At 40.0% G+C, this 17986-nt stretch overlaps 1 long non-coding RNA gene across 7 annotated transcripts in view; it reads right to left on the bottom strand.

Moving 5' to 3' along the window:
* Positions 1-2353: 2353 nt before the first annotated feature.
* The window catches only part of LOC122465568, a 144181-nt gene continuing 128548 nt past the window's right edge, over positions 2354-17986 (bottom strand). For 6 of the 7 annotated variants that reach the window (XR_006290501.1, XR_006290499.1, XR_006290500.1 and 3 more), the window contains 2 exons: positions 5449-5663; positions 2354-3799 (listed from right to left, as the gene is read on the bottom strand). This is a non-coding gene — a long non-coding RNA (uncharacterized LOC122465568). Of the gene's footprint in view, positions 3800-5448; positions 5664-13898; positions 13982-17986 lie in introns of all 7 variants that reach the window. The other variant, XR_006290502.1, reaches the window with a different exon arrangement.

The following is a 17986-nucleotide window of genomic DNA, read 5'->3' as shown; positions in this document are numbered from 1 at the left end:
ACAAAATATGCAGGCAAGAAAAAAATTGATACAGATTTCTTAGCATTAGCCAGAACCAGTTTGAATCTGACTCACAGAAATGAGAGGAAAAAAAAGCAAGATGCCAGTGAAAGGTATCACAGGCATCTGTTGTGGATATTTCAGATATTTATGCCACTGCTGTTTCTTTAAAGAGGGGGTTTTTCATACCCATTTCTTGGAGCTCAGAAAGATCAGAGTCAACAATTTATTTATTTTAGGATTCTGCAGTTTCATTTGCTATATCTGAAAAGTGTTTCCTTCTCTTAGCATCTGAGAACCGACTACAGATGCTAGAAGAAGGAAATTCTTTTCAAAATATCAATTTGCTGTTCAGAAGGGGAATGAATGCAAGTGGATTGGCAGAACTGTATGTCAGAAGCTTGTACACTGACCTGCACATTCTGGCTTGGGTCGTGCTACTGTTCCCTTATTTTCATGAGCACCAAATTCACTTGATTTGTATATGTTAAAACAGATGTATAGAAATCCAAGGTATTTTCTTAAAATTACTTCCAGTGAAGAACACTAGAGGTCACTCTAGCTATCTAGACCACAATTCAAGTATTTTATTGCAGCATTTCAAAGGGCTTGTTAGAACAGGAGGGCTGGTTGTTCCTTTCTGATCTTGATAAAATCATCTTTTACAAACAAAGAAACAAGCAAGCAAACAGTGTCCATCTCTCAAAAGCATTTCAGAGGTTATTTACAATTGATTAAAAAAATAAAGACGCTTAGGTCAGAGTTGTGTATGATTTAAATATTTCACTGATCCAAAGCAAATGAATGGCTTATTACACAAATACAAAATGCTCAGATTTGAATTCTAATATACATGGGACAGATTCTCTGCTATAGCTGAGTTCTGAGCCCAAAATTGGGGAGGGGCTGCCAAGCAGCCAATCATTTCTCCCTGATTCTGAGGGCTGGTCTGTGCCAGACCAGGCATGAGTTCCAGCAACTGAGGACTTGTGTAACCTAGCAGGATTCCATTCTTCTGCCCTTGCATGACCCCTGCACCAAGAGAGGAGAGGGATGCCTGGTGCAAGAGAAGGCTTCAGAGGCTTTATGGCAATTAGGAATTTTCCCCACCACAAAACTCTCGGCTGACCCAATTCTTGCCCTGTAGGCCACCTGCATGGTGCACATGGGCCAGATCCTAACTGCTAATCTGACCCATAATGTTTAATAATTAAGATTTTGAATTGATTCAAAACATTACCATCCAACAGTGGTTCTGTTAAGTACTGTACTCTGTACACACACACATATATAAACACATTTAAATTGTTTTTCTTCATTCTGATTTCCAGAAACATCAAGTAATCAACTTTTATTTTTATGCTATTTGTGAAAGATGTCAAGGTAACAGCAATGGAAGCTGAGGCCCTCTATTTATTCACTGAACCTTACAGCATGTGCACCAATGTACCACAGCCCTAACTTAGGGAAACTATTTTTAAGAGTAAGAGGGTAGTTACACTCTGCTGGCCCATTCAGTCATTCATTCCTGATCCTCTCCATTGAGACTGCCAGCTAGTCTGCCAATTGTTATGGTAGTGTTTGTGATGTAGGTACTTGTTCACTAAGCACGGGACTGAGATCTCCAGTCAGTAGATGGTCGTAACTTTTTAAGGCCAGAAGGGACATTAGTCTGACCTCCTGCATGACACAAAGCAAAGAACCTCACCCAGCAGTTTCTTCATCAATCCCACAACTCACTAAAAATCACAAATGCAACAGACAATTCCTGCTGTGAAGTTACTGGTGAACTAAAGGCAGTGTCACTTACTAAGGCCAGAAGATTGATTTATATATGATTCATTTAATTAATGATTCCACATAGCACACATTACTGCACACATTTATACTGGGAAGTGCTTTTCACTGGATTCTGGAAACGGGGGGGGGGGGGGGGGAGGTGGAATTTTCAGTGAATGTGAGATTAGAACTTCTCTTAAGTAATACTTTTGTAAGTAATTTGTCCTGTGAAACATCATCAATGCACGAGCAACATTTAGCACTGTAAAATTGAATGCATGAACATTCAGCTTACTGAGGATGGGAGACTCCCCACGTGTCACATGACCTCTTTGTACGAAACAGGACAGCTGAGGAATAATAATGATATAGTGCATATGACAGAAATGGTAACCACTCAGACCCTGAGCACCGGTTGAACCTCAAAATGTTTGAAGATCTTATTTTGATCACTGTCCAAAAATTGAATGAAAATAACCACCTTCTTTGAGACTGTAAATCAAATCTCCTGAGAACAGGTTATCTTGTAATATTTCTGATTTGTCCTGGTTTCAGATGAGTCAAAAATGCGAAGAGAACGGCCTCCTTTTTTGTAGTATCTTGGTAAATTTATTTCGGGTCAGCTGAAAGAGTCTTGTGAAAAACAGAAGTGGAAGAAACATAGGAAATAACAACAAAAGGTTGAAAAGAGTTCACTTCAAATTTTGGATGAAAGTTCAGGTCAGTTCTAATTTTTATCAGAAATGGTTAATCTATCAACATGTAACAGTTCACCATATTCTGCTCATGCTGTGCTCATCCCAGTTTGCTTTGCAAAACTTTCACTGAAACCCAAAAGGTTTTCTGGGCACTTTTTGGGATGACCCATGAAACTCAATCCCACATTTATGCTGATAAAACTTTTACATCACACCATCATATTTCTCTCTCTCTCTTTCTCTTTCCCTCTGTCTCTGGTAAAGTTTTCCAAACTATACTAGTAATTTGGGGTATCTCGGTGTTTGGGTGTCCAACATGAGGTCAGATTGTCAGAAAGTGCCAAGCATCAATCCTCTTCAAACAGGCTCATTTAAACTGAGCACCCCAAAACAGTCTCCCAATGACATTACTGAAAATTTTTGTAAATCTTGACCTGTTTGTTTATATAATGTAGACATCAGTAGTGAAGCTGTAGTTAAGTTTCCATTGAGATTTGCATTTCAAACAAGACTAAATCCCTCTGTTTTCTACTTTTGTGATTGAATTTAGCCTCTAAATTTGACTTGACAGGTCTTCAGATGTTTATTGAAGTCTCTATGAATTTATTGTGAAATGTTTATTAATTTTGCAATAGAAAATGTTCAAAAGCTCAATTTTTTAAAAATTTCCGCATTTTCCTCACATTTCCTTGGATTTCCTAAATGACGACAATCCCCACAAACTTCACAGATATACACATTCTGATATCACAGAGTACTTTGAACTTTTAAAATTGAACACAGAGAATTGTTCCTTTTATTCAGAATTAGTATTCTGAGCTATACAAAGATTAGCCAATGGATCTGATTAGATCCATCAACCATTAGTATCTTCTGATGCTGGTAACCTGCCTTCCTGACAAAAGGCAAAAGTGAACTGGATTCTTCTGGCTCCTGCATCACCAAACGTTTTGTCAACTAAGTTTCAATAGCCAAATCTTGAGTGCTGTTGATGTAAGTGGCAGAAATAAACTGATTGTCAAATCTTACTTGCGTTTGCAAGACTAGCAGTTAAAATAGTAATATTTTATTTCTAAACAGAGAGAGTCCGATACCTACAGAGAATAAGTATGGAGTTCCAGAAAATGCTTTTACTATCACTTTTCTGAATAACTGCACTTTCAGATGAAAAAGTATACAATGTAAATCAGTAAATATGCCTTATTGGAAGGTTTGTTCTACGTAGCTGATACCAAATACACTATGTTGTCTTTCCTTTGCCTTTGTACAGTGCTGTAGTGCCACAGTTTCAAACACTTTCTTCATTTCCTTTTAATCACTATCTGAAAGAAAAAAATGGAAATATATATAAGAGATAATACCAACTTTCATAGTAATAATACATAACAAATACATAGTTCTTTGGGTTAGATTTTGCTGTTACACAAAAGTAAATATTAATTTGTTTAGTTTTCCATAAAGCATTTTACTTACCGCACAACATTTTGATTAAAAATCTAGAAGAATAAAACATTAACATGGCATACATCAACTGGCTGGCTGATTCTTCTCAAAATGTAACTGTAAACTGGGAATCACTGCATGGTTATATTTCTAGTGGGGTCCCACAGGGATCTGTTCTGAGCCCTGTGCTAGTTACCATTTTTGTCAATGAGTTGGAGGAAAATATAAAATCATTACTGATAGTTTAGAGATGACACAAAGATTGCAGGAGCAGTAAATAATGAAGGGAACGGGTCATTGACACTGAGCAATTAACTGGGGGCAAGCAATCAAATAGTCATTTTAACATGGCTAAATTTAAATGCATACATCTAGAAAAAAAAGAATGCCGGCCAGACTTCTACAATGGGGGAGTCTAGCCTGTGAAGCAGTGACACTGAAAAAGGCTTTGGGTTGTGGTGGATAATTAGCAGAACATGAGCGCATAGCGAGATGCTGTGGCCAAAGGGCCAAAGTGATCCTTAAATGTATAAATAGTGGAATATTGAGTAGGAGTAGGGAGATTATGTTACCTCTGTATTTGGCACTGATGTGACTGCTACTGTGTCAAGTTGTGGTGTCCACTATTGAAGAAGGATGTTAATAAATTAGAGAAGGTTCAGAGAAGAGACATGCGAATGATTAAAGGGTTCAAAAATGGCTTATATTGGTAGACTCAAGGAGCACGATCTATTTAGTTTACACAGAGAAGGTTAATGCATGACCTGATCACAGTTTATGAATATCTACATGGGGAACAAAATGTTGATAATGGGCTCTTCAATCTCGCAGAGAAAGGCATAACAAGATCTAATGGCTGGAAGATAAAGCTAGACTAATTCAGACTGGAAATATAGTGCCAATTTTTAACAGTGAGGGTAATTAATCACTGGAGCAATTTACCAAGGACTGTGGTGGATTCTCTGTCACTAGCAATTTTTAGATCAAGTTTGGATGTTTTTCTAAAAGGTAGAGCTAGGGAAAACAGGAATTAATTTTTGGAACTCCTGTAGCCTGAATTTTGCAGGAGGTCAGACTTAATGATCAGTGCGCTCCCTTTTGGCCTTATAATCTAGAAGTCTACCTATGTACCCACACCCAACATCCACGTAGACCATATGTGGGCATAAAGGGAGTTTTTATGCCTTTGTGCAGGCACATAGTAGTTACAATTTAGCCTGTTATGTCCTTAGATCTTTTTTACCAACATTGGGGCACAGCATGGGTTGAGCAGTCCACCCACATACAACAGCTTGCTCCATAGAGACCTAAGAAGCTACTTTATCTTTTTTTGTGATATTTTCAAAGATATGTCTTGCAATTGCATCTAGTGTCTTTTCAAAATTAATTCTGGATCAAATCAGTTCAATGGGCATTCTGATTTTATGAAGTTTGCATAAAGATTGTAGGATTTGACCCTCTAATGTCACTAGATTTGACCTCTTGCTGTGTGTACTTTCCAAAAGTAGTATAATCAGCATTATCCTACCTGATTGCTAAAGACAGTAGAAGTAGCACTGGAAAATCTTGTGCTAATTTTGCAGTTTCTTTAGAAGGTCAAGTTCAGGCATCTAATCCTTGCAGCACAGTTCTTAACCGAGAGTTAAAATTCAAGCTTCTCAAGGCACAGCTGTAATTCAGCCTCAGGTTTCCAGAGGTTAAGGGTCAGCACATTAATCTATTTGATATAATTCATAGAATCCCCTTAGAGAAAAGAAAAAGCATTAATGTATAACCAAGCCATGTTTTCTGGAAATAAATGAGAACATATCCTGATATAAAACAGTATCCTAATGATGAACCAAACTGATAATTATAGTTCCATTCATATCTTATACTAAGCATAACCAGTTTCACTCTAAGAATTGCTGTTCTTTAGTTCTATTAAAATATGTTTTAAATGGCCGCTTTTGCTTTGATTATAAAATCATTTATTTGAAAATCAGTTTGGAACTTTTTTTTTTCCTGGCAGCTATAGTATAAAATAAATCAAACCATCACCTGCACAAAACATCATCAGCAACAACAAAAGCTTTATAATAATAAAGATGTGTAAGTGGCAAAATATGTGTTGTTACAACCCTGAGAAAATGACTAATATTAATTAAGGTGGAGTGATCATTACAATGCAACGTATTTATGAGGATGTCATCACACACTTTATGAAGCAAGTGCTAGTAAAACACTACAGGACTTTGCAAAACACAGCCAGGCATGTCTGGGAGTTGGCTCTGCCTGAATTTACACCAAAGATGGATTATTATTAGACCTTATCTTCATCTGGAGCTTCATTATTCTTCACTGAGGCCTCAGAGACTTTTTTTAAAATACTATTTCTGGCTTCTCAGAGCATAGCTACAGATGGATGTTACCACTGTAAGATAAGATGAGCAGATTCCCAGTTTACAAAATTAGAACAACTATACAGGAAGAGTAGGAAGAATGAGGAGGAATTGTCTATTGGGTGGTGGATTTTTAATTTTCAAATGCAGGTTTTCACTATTGGAAGCTCTTAGCTACTGCTTGTGCACTTTATATACACACAGCAGAGAAACATGGAGATGATTTAGATATGAAGTTCATTGTTAAGCTTAGGCTTACTGTAAAATGAATTCTTTTATTGCTTATAATGTTAATGCCACTGATGTAAAGAGCAGAGAAAAAGAGAGACAATTGAACCTCTCTGCTCAATCAAAACCTCGCAGAAAGACAAATTTACAGAGACTGATAGTCCCATCTGGTGCACAAGACGAGTGACACCTGTTCTACCTAACACTCTCAAAAAGAGAACAGAAGGGGCCCAACTGCCCCTGCACTATCGTCCTTTCCTCCTCCAGGATTCAGAGAGGCTTCTGTATGCTCAACGCCCAGACAGGCGGCTATCAGGGAAGTTGCAAGGACTGTGAGAAGACTGGGCAGGTATGTGGCAGGAGACATATCATCCTCATGGAGGTTCCCTGTGGGAAACAATGTTCAGTTCCTTATGAGACTCATGAATTCAGTACAAAAATGACCATTTTGTAACTCCTGTGAGAATTCTGAACTCAACTGTGGGATACCGAATGCAAATAAACGTCGACTTAAAGAAAATGTTTTCCACAAAGCTGAATTAAAGATGTATGATCAGCATGTTTACAAACATAGGAGCCAATCCTTTGAGGGGCTGTGCATGTCCTGAGGGACACTTGGTTCCATCAAGTCCCACTGTCTTTGCCCCCACTGAGGGTAGTCAGTAACTTGTAGGATCACACTAGTTGTGTCCATTGCAAATTAGTGCACACATTCAGCACACATGAGTGGACTTCAGTACACAGTAACAAAGTTAATTAACATAGGTCCATTTTCTCCACCACCTAGAATGATGGTTTCTGGCTGTGCTGCCTCTCCAATCCCAGGTAGCGTAGCTCCTGCGAAAGGTATGTTGCTACTGGCTAGCTTCCTCTCACTGTACAGTAGCAGCATAGGAGGAATATACTGAAGTCAATGGGGGTGAGGGAAGGGGGGATGACATCACCTATGAAAGTCAGAGTACTAATTCAGGTGCCTAATATGGCTTTGGTACAATTCTGAAGATAAATAAATAGTAAAGAAAGCAGAAGGATCCTTTCTGAATCCCAACACTGTGATGCAACACCAAAGAATAATGAGAAAAGAGTTTTCAGCAAATGACTAATTTGGCTGCTGAGAGCTTAAATATAATGGAAAAATGATATTAAAGAGTGCACTGTTCAGTCAATTAGATGAAATGTCTTTATCAAGTAAATTTCAGAACAAATGATGCTAAAGAAACAAATTATTTCTGAAAAACCAGCATTGGGTACCTGACAGCTGACTGGGAGTTATTTAATGATCTTCCATTAGCATGTACATTTAGAAAGGAGAGTGGTTTGGGTAGGGTGAAGAGCTAAAAAGGCAAGAAACCCACCACTCGAGGCTAAGGAGTGAGCGGCAGACTTAATCCATAATCTTGTTTCATTGGATCTTTCTTGTTGAAGAGCTCAGCTACATTCAAGACCCATATCTGGCCCTGGCCAAAATGCAACAACTTGTTGGTCTTTTCTCCCTAGTAGAGTCCTATGAGCTATAGCCTAGCAAAATAGGAATTCTGTAAAGACAGTACACAGACTGGCTTTAACCAATAATCCGTTTGATCAATACGCTTATATGAGCATGATCTCCTCCACCTGCCCTAAGGCAGCAAAGGGCAAGACGATATATAAAACCAAAATTGACTTGTGCTAATTCCATATTAATTAAGCTTCTCTTGACCTGCTTTCCTTATTCTGAAGGAGACAACGGAGGATCTTTGCATGCAGAGCTGTGAACATGCTCTTTTGGGATAATTTCAGTAATCTCACTATATCAGTACCTTGAATTCATGCCCTTAATCAAATTGCAGCATATTAGGGCAAGCCATTGAGGGCTGAATATAGATATCATTCATTCCTATATAAAAGCCAATATAGCTGCTCAGAACAAGACAACTGATGCAAATTTATGTCCAGCAGACAAAAAACTTTGAATCTCATATGAGTCCCACTCTTTACATTGTCAAGGCTGAAGCATTTTCTCAGTTATTCTTTGAAAGAAAAGGCTCATATATTGTACTAATAAATATAAAGTGATAATCCAGCCATCAACGGGGCAATTTGTTAAAGGTTTGTTTATGGCTGAAATAAACATATCAGCAAATATAAGGCTGCCAGCTTGTATATTGCTCAAACACCATCAGCTCATGCCCCTACCTGAGGTAATGCAGTGGACTCTTACAGTGATTGATTTGGGCCATTAGCTCCAAATCAAAGTTGGTTTCAGTTCATCCATCTTCCTCGAGCCTTAGCAAAACTGTTATTTGAAAATAAACATTGAGTCTGTCTCTCTTTTGTCAGAAGAGCACCAGGGAGCTTATAGACATATGACTGAATACATCTCCATCTCTGCAGCGACAGCAGCCACCTCCTGAGGTTGAGCTGCTGGGCCAAGGTATTTTGTCTGCTTCCAAACTGGATATGGAAGACAGCAGATGAAGCCATTTGATTCTGGTTCAGTAAATACAAAATACTGGAAAAGATTCAAATATTGATAGATAGTTAAATTGTGCTGACTTTAGAGGGAATGATTCACATTATTCCGTAAACAGAACACTGTCCTTTATATGCCTGTTCTGTACATTTTGAAGAGATGTTTCTAAGTGTGAAGTTTGGTTCTGGGTCTTTTCCAATAGTTTAATGGTGTTTGGATCCAGGGTTTAACTTCAGAGCCATCTTTAACATTTGCAAATAACTGATGCTTTTTGTTTGAAGTTACCTTGTGCAATTTGAACTATAAGATGGGCTCAAACCACAAAGGAGTTGGATTTTGAAACCCACATTGTTTATGACCATCTCTAATTTGAGCACTATTTTCATGCCTCATAATATTTCAGTCACTCCTTACTTTACTTGCAGAAAATTTTATAAAGCTATGTTTATAATTAGAATATTAACTTCATAAAAATTGCACTGTTACTGTGAACTGCACCTTAATGTGTCTTTGATTTCTGTTTGCTTAATTAACTATCAAAGACACACTCTTACTATTGTTTGCCCCCTAGGGTCAATACTGCTGTAGAAACAGCCTGGGGATTCTTTTTTGCCTTGCATCATCAGCAACAATGCTAATAAAATCCGGATCCCAAGCTCTTCATGGCTATGATAGACATGAACCCTCAGATTCATACAGTCCTGCACTTGGCAAAGGTTAGATCTGGATCTGAAACTTGGAGTTCTGACCCTTCTGGGCTTGATGATAATGTCTGAAGCAAAAAGAACACTCCTCAGTTATCAGAGACAGGACCAAGATGGAAGCGATGACAAAGAAATCTTCTTTTGATATGTGAAACTCATTTGATTGTACGCTTTCTTTCACACATAATGACATCTTATGCCGAAGTTAATGGTTAGGCCACATGATATTTCACTGGGGGTCTCTGAAGTTACAGACATTGAGAAAAGGAGGTTTTTTTGTACATTTTGTGTCACAAAGATAAAACTAAATGTTGCAAACTGGCCTCAATACTTTTCTTTAGCATTTTAGGGGATGATAATTGTTAACAGGGAGCTTTACAGTGAAGACTCAATGCTTCGGTTTGTCTTTCTGTGCTACTGATTGGTTTGTCTCAGCAGGAGGATGTGAACATCACATTGTAGCGCCTACCTCCTTCTGCCTTCTGTTGAAGTAAAAGGGGATTAAGTACAAACTGAGAAGCCACCCCATACAGTGTGGCAAGAGTGACCTCATTGTAGCTGCTACAGCCAGCGAAAAAATCTGCTGGAGCCTGCCGTGCTTTTGCTGGGTCAGATTCTTTGCCTTTTGTTATTTGAGCTTCCTTGTGAGAATCGCTGCTGCCTAAAGGCCTAACATGACATTCCCTTTCTTTGCCCTTTAATCCAATCAGAGGGGTCTTACTTTCTCACAGAGGGCTGGGATACACTTTAAGTTTAGTCCAGCAGCTGTGAAGTGAGCTTCGTTGGTGAAGATTAATACTTTGACTCTGATCACACATTTCAATATGATTGAAGCCAATAAAGGGAAGATTATTTTTCTGGTTATTTTTCAGATGTCTTGGGGTATCGTTGCTTACATGTTGATGACATGTCTTTGTCCTGTCAGGGAGCATGAGATTTGGTCAAACATTCATCTTAAAAATACTGGGGGGAGGTGGGGAGGTTCAGAGAGAGAAAGATAGAGAGGGAAATTGACTCAGTCAGTCAGTTTTGGATGGTAGCAGATGGGATCATGTCAAGTGAGAAACACAGAAGGCCTCTTCTGGTTCCAGTCTGACACTTCAAAGCAAAATGAAGAGGCACCATTTCAAAGGGGATACACACTATTATTTGATTAAGATGTAGCTTCCTGAATGAAATGTGCATGTAATTATTTGCATGATGACGGGTTTCATAAAAAAAGTTTGCTTTACTCTTTTAGCTCTAATTGGTTCTTATTAGTGGTGGGCCCAGCTTGGTACCCTAACTGTGAACTTCCACTCTGAATTTTTTTATTTTTATTTGTGTGTGTGTGAGGGGAGGAAGGGGTTCAGATCTCACCCTCTTGGTTTTGGATACAACTCAGAATAATTTAAAAGGCTTTTTACTCACATGGTGGACATGGGAAGAAATACCACTACAGCAGCGTTTACACTGTTCTTCTTTCCCATCTCTTGCTGATGGCCCACTGCCCTCTCACTCCCGCTGGAACCTGCTTCCCCTAGAGAATCACCATCCCCTTCCTCACCCACCACACACATCGCCTCATGCTTTTCCCCAGTCATGACACCTTCTACATGGCCCCATGCCATCTACACCCCCCTCTCTTACATTAAGTGTCTTTACAGAGAAAGAACTACTAGCTTTCATCCACCTTCTCCTTTTTAAGTTCTGTGGAGAGCTGCCAAGAAGAGTAATCCCCTTTACCCCAGCATTCTAAAAAGGTTTTCCAAGGTGGATAGTATGTGGCCTAAGCCCTTCCCTGCAGGCCAGCATGGGTTGCTCTCTGTTGTAGTAGCTGCCAGCTGCACTGAGCTACTTCCCAGCAAGTGGATGAAAAGGATTCTGGTGCCTTTCTCACTCAGAGTACAGTGCCAATGATAGTGGCTGCATGTAGTCCTGTACTACTCAGGATGTTGGGCCACCTACCTTCCTTTATTTGGGAAGCCCTCCCAAAAACCCAGTGCAGGACAAGAATCGACCATGGTTCTCCACTCAGTTATAACTTTAAGTGCTAGTTGCTTGGAAACTTTAATTACTAAAGAATTAAAAGTTTAGGATGGGATTTTCAAAAATGTTCCTCATTGGCCTAATTCTGTCTCCACTGAAGTCAAATATTCTTTGAATTCAGTTGGAGCAGAGTTAGCCCAAATGACTGGCCGAGACCCATAGTGATTTATTACATTTTTTGTAAATGCCTTTTCTATAAAAACTACCATATGCTGGAGTGTACAGGAGAACAAAGGAATTACCATGCTGAATCAGAGTAGTCCTTTTCCAGTATCCTGCCTCCAACAGTGGCCAATCCCAGATGCTTCTGAGGAAGGAGCAGTAGGCAGTTACCAGCTCCCATGAAAAATTTACTCATAACTTCTGATGGAGGTTGGCTTATGCCTTGAGGGTTATCTCCTTTCCAAAGCTCTTGGGGGTTTTCTTATTTGTCTTCTTAAAATCTTTACTACTGAAGCTCTACACATTGTTGTTATCCATATAAATATTCACTCTGTTTTTGAATCCTGCTTAGCTCTTCTCTTTAATGATATACTGAGGCAAGGAGTTTCATAGACTAATTGTTCACTATCATAGAATCATAGAAGTGTAGGACTGGAAGGGACCTCGAGAGGTCATCTAGTCCAGTCCCCTGCACTCAAGACAGTAAGTATTATCTAGCCCATCCCTGACAGGTGCTTGTCTAACCTGATCTTAAAAATCTCCAGTGATGGAGATTCCACAACATCCGTAGGCAATTTATTCCAGTGCTTAAATACCTTAATGGGAAGTTTTTCCTATATCCAACCTAAACCGTGCAATTTAAGCCCATTACTTCTTGTCCTATCCTCAGATGCTAAAGAGAACACTTTTTCTCCTCCTCGGAAAAATCCTTTTATGTACTTGAAAACTGTTATGTCCACCCTCAGTCTTCTCTTCTCCAGACTAAACAAACACAATTTTTTCAATATTCCCTCAGAGGTCATGTTTTCTAGACCTTTAATCATTTTTGTAGCTCTTCTCTGGACCTTCTCCAATTTGTCCACATCTTTCCTCAAATGTGGCACCCAGAACTGGACACAATACTCCAGCTGAGGCCTAATTAGCGTGGAGTAGAGCGGAAGAATTACTTCTCGTGTCTTGCTTACAACACTCCTGCTAATACATCCCAGAATGATCTTTGCTTTTTTTTTGCAACAGTATTACACTGTTGACTCATATTTAGCTTGTGATCCACTACGACCTCCAGATCCCTTTCCGCAATATTCCTTCCAAGCTAGTCATTTCCCATTTTGTGTGTGTGCAACTGATTGTTCCTTCCTAAGTGGAGTACTTTGCATTTGTCCTTATTGAATTTCATCCTATTTACTTCAGACCATTTCTCCAGTTTGTCCAGATATTCTGAATTTTAATCCTAACCTCCAAAGCACTTGCAACCCCTCCCAGCTTGGTATCATCCACAATCTTTATAAGTGTACTATCTATGCCATTATCTAAATAATTGATAAAGATATTGAAGAGACCCAGACCCAGAACTAATATCTGTGGGACCCCCTCTTAATATGCCCTTCCAGCTTGACTGTGAACCACTGATAACTACTCTCTGGGAATGGTTAACCAATTATGCACCCACCTTATAGTAGCTCCATCTAGGTTGTATTTTCCTAATTTGTTCATGAGAAGGTCATGCGAGACAGTATCAAAAGCCTTACTAAAGTCAAGATATACCACATCTACCACTTCCCCGCTACCCACAAGGCTTGTTACCCTGTCAAAGAAAGCTATTAGTTTGGTTTGACATGATTTGTTCTTGACAAATCCATGCTGTTACTTATCACCTTATTATCTTCTAAGTGTTTGCAAAAAGATTGCTTAATTATTTACTCCATTATCTTTCCCAGTAGTGAAGTTAAGATGACTGGTCTGTAATTCCCTGGGTTGTCCTTATTCCTCTTTTTATAGATTGGCACTATATATGCCCTTCTCCAGTCTTCTGGGATCTCTCCCATCTTTCATTACTTTTCCAAGATAATCACTAATGGCTCAGATATTGCCTCAGTCAGTTCCTTGTGGAAAAGCATTTCTTTTTATTACTTTTAAATTTTTCTGCCTTTCAATTTCATTGATTGTCCCCTTATTCTTGTATTATGAAAGATGAACAGAAATGCCTCACCTACATTATGTATAGTGTTCATTATTTCCATACCTTTATTGTGTTCACGCATATTAATTTCCTCTCTGAAGTAAACAGTCCAAATCTTTTCACTCTCTCTCTAGAGATCTATATTTCTGTGTGAAAGGTAAAGTTCTTAATATTTCTGTGGCTGAAGAATCATGATATACTGTTACAGAATTTAAAACACAGCTGATTTTGGATCAATACCATACTAGAGGTTATGATGTTCTAGTTATATTTTCAGGAAACATTCTTCTCCTAACCTGTTTTAATCAGATATCTCCAGGCATATCACTTCTTCCAGCCAAAATTTAGAGCAGGGTAGAAAAATTGACATGATAATGAAAGTCTGGATGCAACCTTAGCTATAGCTCCACAAAATGTAGTGTAATTAAATATCAGGATCCGTGTATTCATGAAATCTAAGTAAATAAACATCGACTGAACAATTTCACTCAGGATAACACTTTATACAGAAATCTGATCATTTGTGAAATAATTTGAAATGACTTTGTTTCATTTCCCTCTTTCTAGTCTCGCTACAAGGGGGAACTTTCACTCTTTATAGTGACTAGTTTTATACAGTGCTCACAATGGACCCTGTTCAATAGCTCAACTCCCAGCTTAGCCAGCAGATGCCCAAGGAATTATTGATCCAGACAATTTTTTTTTAAATGAAAATTTCTTGGTATTTCTGCACTCACAGTGGGACCATTTCCAATTTAAAAACATGAATCCAGTTCCTACTGAACAGGTATCCACTTCACAAAAAGAATCACTACAATGGTTGCATCTGGAACTCTGGTTAGCTAAGAACAGATTAGGTCACAGATAGCGAGCTATTCTTTCACAGCTAGGGTATATCTTCACTGCACAGTTAACCAGGGCTCTTAACACCCCCAACTATGCACACAGAAAAGGCTCTGAGCAAGGTTTTGAGGTGCTTTAATCCCATGTAGTTTACCTAGTTGAGGTGTGGATCAGACCAGGGGCGCCGGTTGAACGCGGGCTGGGACCCACCCACTTTGCAGTCAGGATGCAGGCAAAATCATTCGAGTGCTGATAATCTTCCAATTCCTTCCCACAACTGTCCCCAAAAGGACAGAGCAGTTCTCCCTCAGTTGATATAATTGACTTGGAAAGAATGGAGAGGTTACTCACCTTGTGCAGTAACTGGAGTTCTTCAAGAAATGTGTCCCTGTGAATGTGCCACTTCAGGTGTGCCTGTGCCATGCACCTTTGATTGCACGTTTTTGGTAGCAGTGCCCATTCAGCCTGTGCATGTGCCCTACACATCCTTATGGGGCTATATGTGGCTCCATGAGTGAACTGCCCTCAGTTCCTTCTTCATCACAAAGTCCCACAAGGGCAACTCTAAAGCAGAGGGGAAGGAGGACAGGCAGTGGAGCACCCACAGGGGGACACATCTCAAAGAACTCTAGTTACTGCAAAAGGTGGGTAACCTCTCCTTCTTCTTTGAGTACTCTCCCTGTGGGAGCTCCATTTCAGGTGACCCCTGAGCAATGTCCCCTTAAGGAGGTGGAGGATTCTGAGCAGAGTTCAATACAGAAGAGAGAACTGTGTTGCCTACAGCAACATTTGATCTTGCTGCAGGCACCAGGGCATAATGATTAGAAAAGGTATGAGCAGAGTACCAAGTTGCCCCTCTACAGATGTCTGCAATTGATACATCCTTAATTAAGGCTTTCAATGTAGACAATGCTCTTGTAGAATGTGTTATCACCCTGAAAGGGGGTTGGACATGAGCTTTGTCATAACAATCGTAATAATCATAATACAACCAGCGATCCACTAGGTACGTCTAGCCATGGGAAAATAATTATATCCGAATAATGTAAGTGGGTGGCAACTACTGCCAGAATCTTTGAGAACACAGTTGGTGACAAAGATAGTCTGAAAGGTAGCAACTTATATTTGTAGTATTTGTTATTGATTCAGAAATGAAGAAACCTGATGAGTGAATAGCAAAATATGCATCTTGTAGGTTGAGAATCGCGAACCAATCTCTTCATTAGAATTAAGGAATTATTGCTGCCAGGGTCACCACCTTGAATTTTTGCTGTTTTACATATCTGTTTAGGGACCTGAGGTCTAAAATTGGTCTTTACCCTCCATTCTTTCTGTGGATAAGGAAGTACTTTGAATATAATCCACGTCCCCTGTGTTGCACAGGAACTGGTTCTACTGCTCCTAAATGTAGAAGTGAGGTCACCTCTTGTTGTAGTAATTGATTGTGAGAGGGGTCCCTGAAGATGGACAGGAAGGGGGAATGTAGGAAGGATAGCTTTGAAATTAGCAATTAGATGTCATGGCTTCCAAAACTCATTTGTCTGATGTTATATGCTCCTATGCACCCTGAAAATGGGAGAGGCAGTATCCAAAAGGAAGGAGAGGGGTAAGATGTTTCAGCTGTAAAATCTTCTTAACTGGATGGTGGATACTCTCAGTCAAGCCATCAGAATTGTTATTTGGACGACATGGATGGCTGGGAAGATGTAGTTGTAGCTGATGGAGGTTTCTTTCTTGAGTATCTTGGTCTCTTGGCCAGGGGTTCAGAGGGTCTATGATAGGCTGAATATGGGGCTGGGCATGCTCTTTACGCTGTCTGAGACCTACTAAATCTCCTCTTATTTACAGGACTAAAAATTCCAAAGCATGGCTCTTGAGTCCTACAAAGAGTGTAGAGAGTTATCCATCAAGTCCACAAAGAGCTTGCAACCATCAAAGGAGAGATCTTCAGTGGTACTCTGAACCTCTCTTGGAAAGCCTGACATCTGCAGCCAAGATGCTCTTCTCATGACCACTGTGGTGAATATAGACTGTGCAGCAGTATCTGCCACATCTAAGGAGATGTGGAGTGATGTCTTTGCTAGAAGCTCACCCTCTTGAATAGTGGCTTTAAACTGGTCACAATTTTGCTCTGGCAGATGCTCAATAAAGGAATTACATTTGTTATAATTTAAGTATTTGTATTCGGCCATGAGCGCCTGATGGCTTGCTATTCTGTACAGAAGTATGGCTGAAGCATAGGGCTTGGGGTCAAAAAGATCAAGCTTCTTATGGTCCTTACTGTATGGGATGGACTTTGAGCTACGTTGCCTGCCTCATTCATTAACAACCTCCACTACTAGGGAGTTTGGAGCTGGTTCAGGGAATAGAAACTCCAATTCCCTGATGTGACAAGGTGCATAGACCCCTCACTGGCCAGGAGGAGGTTAAGGAACAGTAATGGGATAAGGAGGCCCCTCCCCTATGCCCTTGCCAAGCATGCTTGTACTAGAGGCGGGGTTTAAAAGCCAGCCAGGCACCCCAGCCTGGGACTGACCAGCCAGAGAGGAGGACATGCCCAAGGAGCTCCCGGGGAAGACAGGAGTCAGGCCTACACTGGGCCAGCAAGCAGGAGAGACCCAGCACTCACAGCAGGGACAAAGGCTGGGAGCCCCAAAGGCAATGTTCCCAAGAGTTGGGAGGCAGCCAGATGGGACGTGGACTGGAATAGGAAGTGGCCCAATGAAGCTGACGGGAGGCCTACTTCTGCTCAAGCATTGACCTACGTGGGACTACCGCCACATCTGAAGTGCTGCAATTTTTGAACTGTAGACATTGAGCAGAACTGCCGTCAATTGAACCAAATCCCCTAGGTGGGATTGCTGTCACAGAGACTGACATTTGAATTGTAACATTGGGCAGAATTGCCACCACATTGAACTGTGACCACTAGGCAGAATTGCACCAAAGTGAACATAACCACTAGGCAGGAGGCCCTGCCCCAACCCTCCTGATCACAGCTGGCCAGAACATAATACTTTTTATCTGCTCTCTTGCAGGTAGGTGGTATTGTAGTTGGGGTTTGCCAAACAGTCTTAGCAGGCTCCATAAGAGCTTCATTCACTGGAATGAACTGCATCTGAAGAAGTGGGTTTACCACCCACGAAAGCTTATGCCCAAATAAATCTATTAGTCTTTAAGGTGCCACATTGTTTTTGTGGATACAGACTAACACGGCTACCCCTCTGATAATTCACTGGAATAGCAATTCTCATAGATGACAAGGTATGTAAACTAATTAGGAGTCTGTGGTGGGATTTCTGAATCTC

The sequence above is a fragment of the Chelonia mydas genome, chromosome 4, assembly GCF_015237465.2.
Source record: "Chelonia mydas isolate rCheMyd1 chromosome 4, rCheMyd1.pri.v2, whole genome shotgun sequence".
Taxonomy (NCBI): Eukaryota; Metazoa; Chordata; order Testudines; family Cheloniidae; genus Chelonia; species Chelonia mydas.
This window is presented reverse-complemented; position numbering and strand designations above follow the sequence as displayed.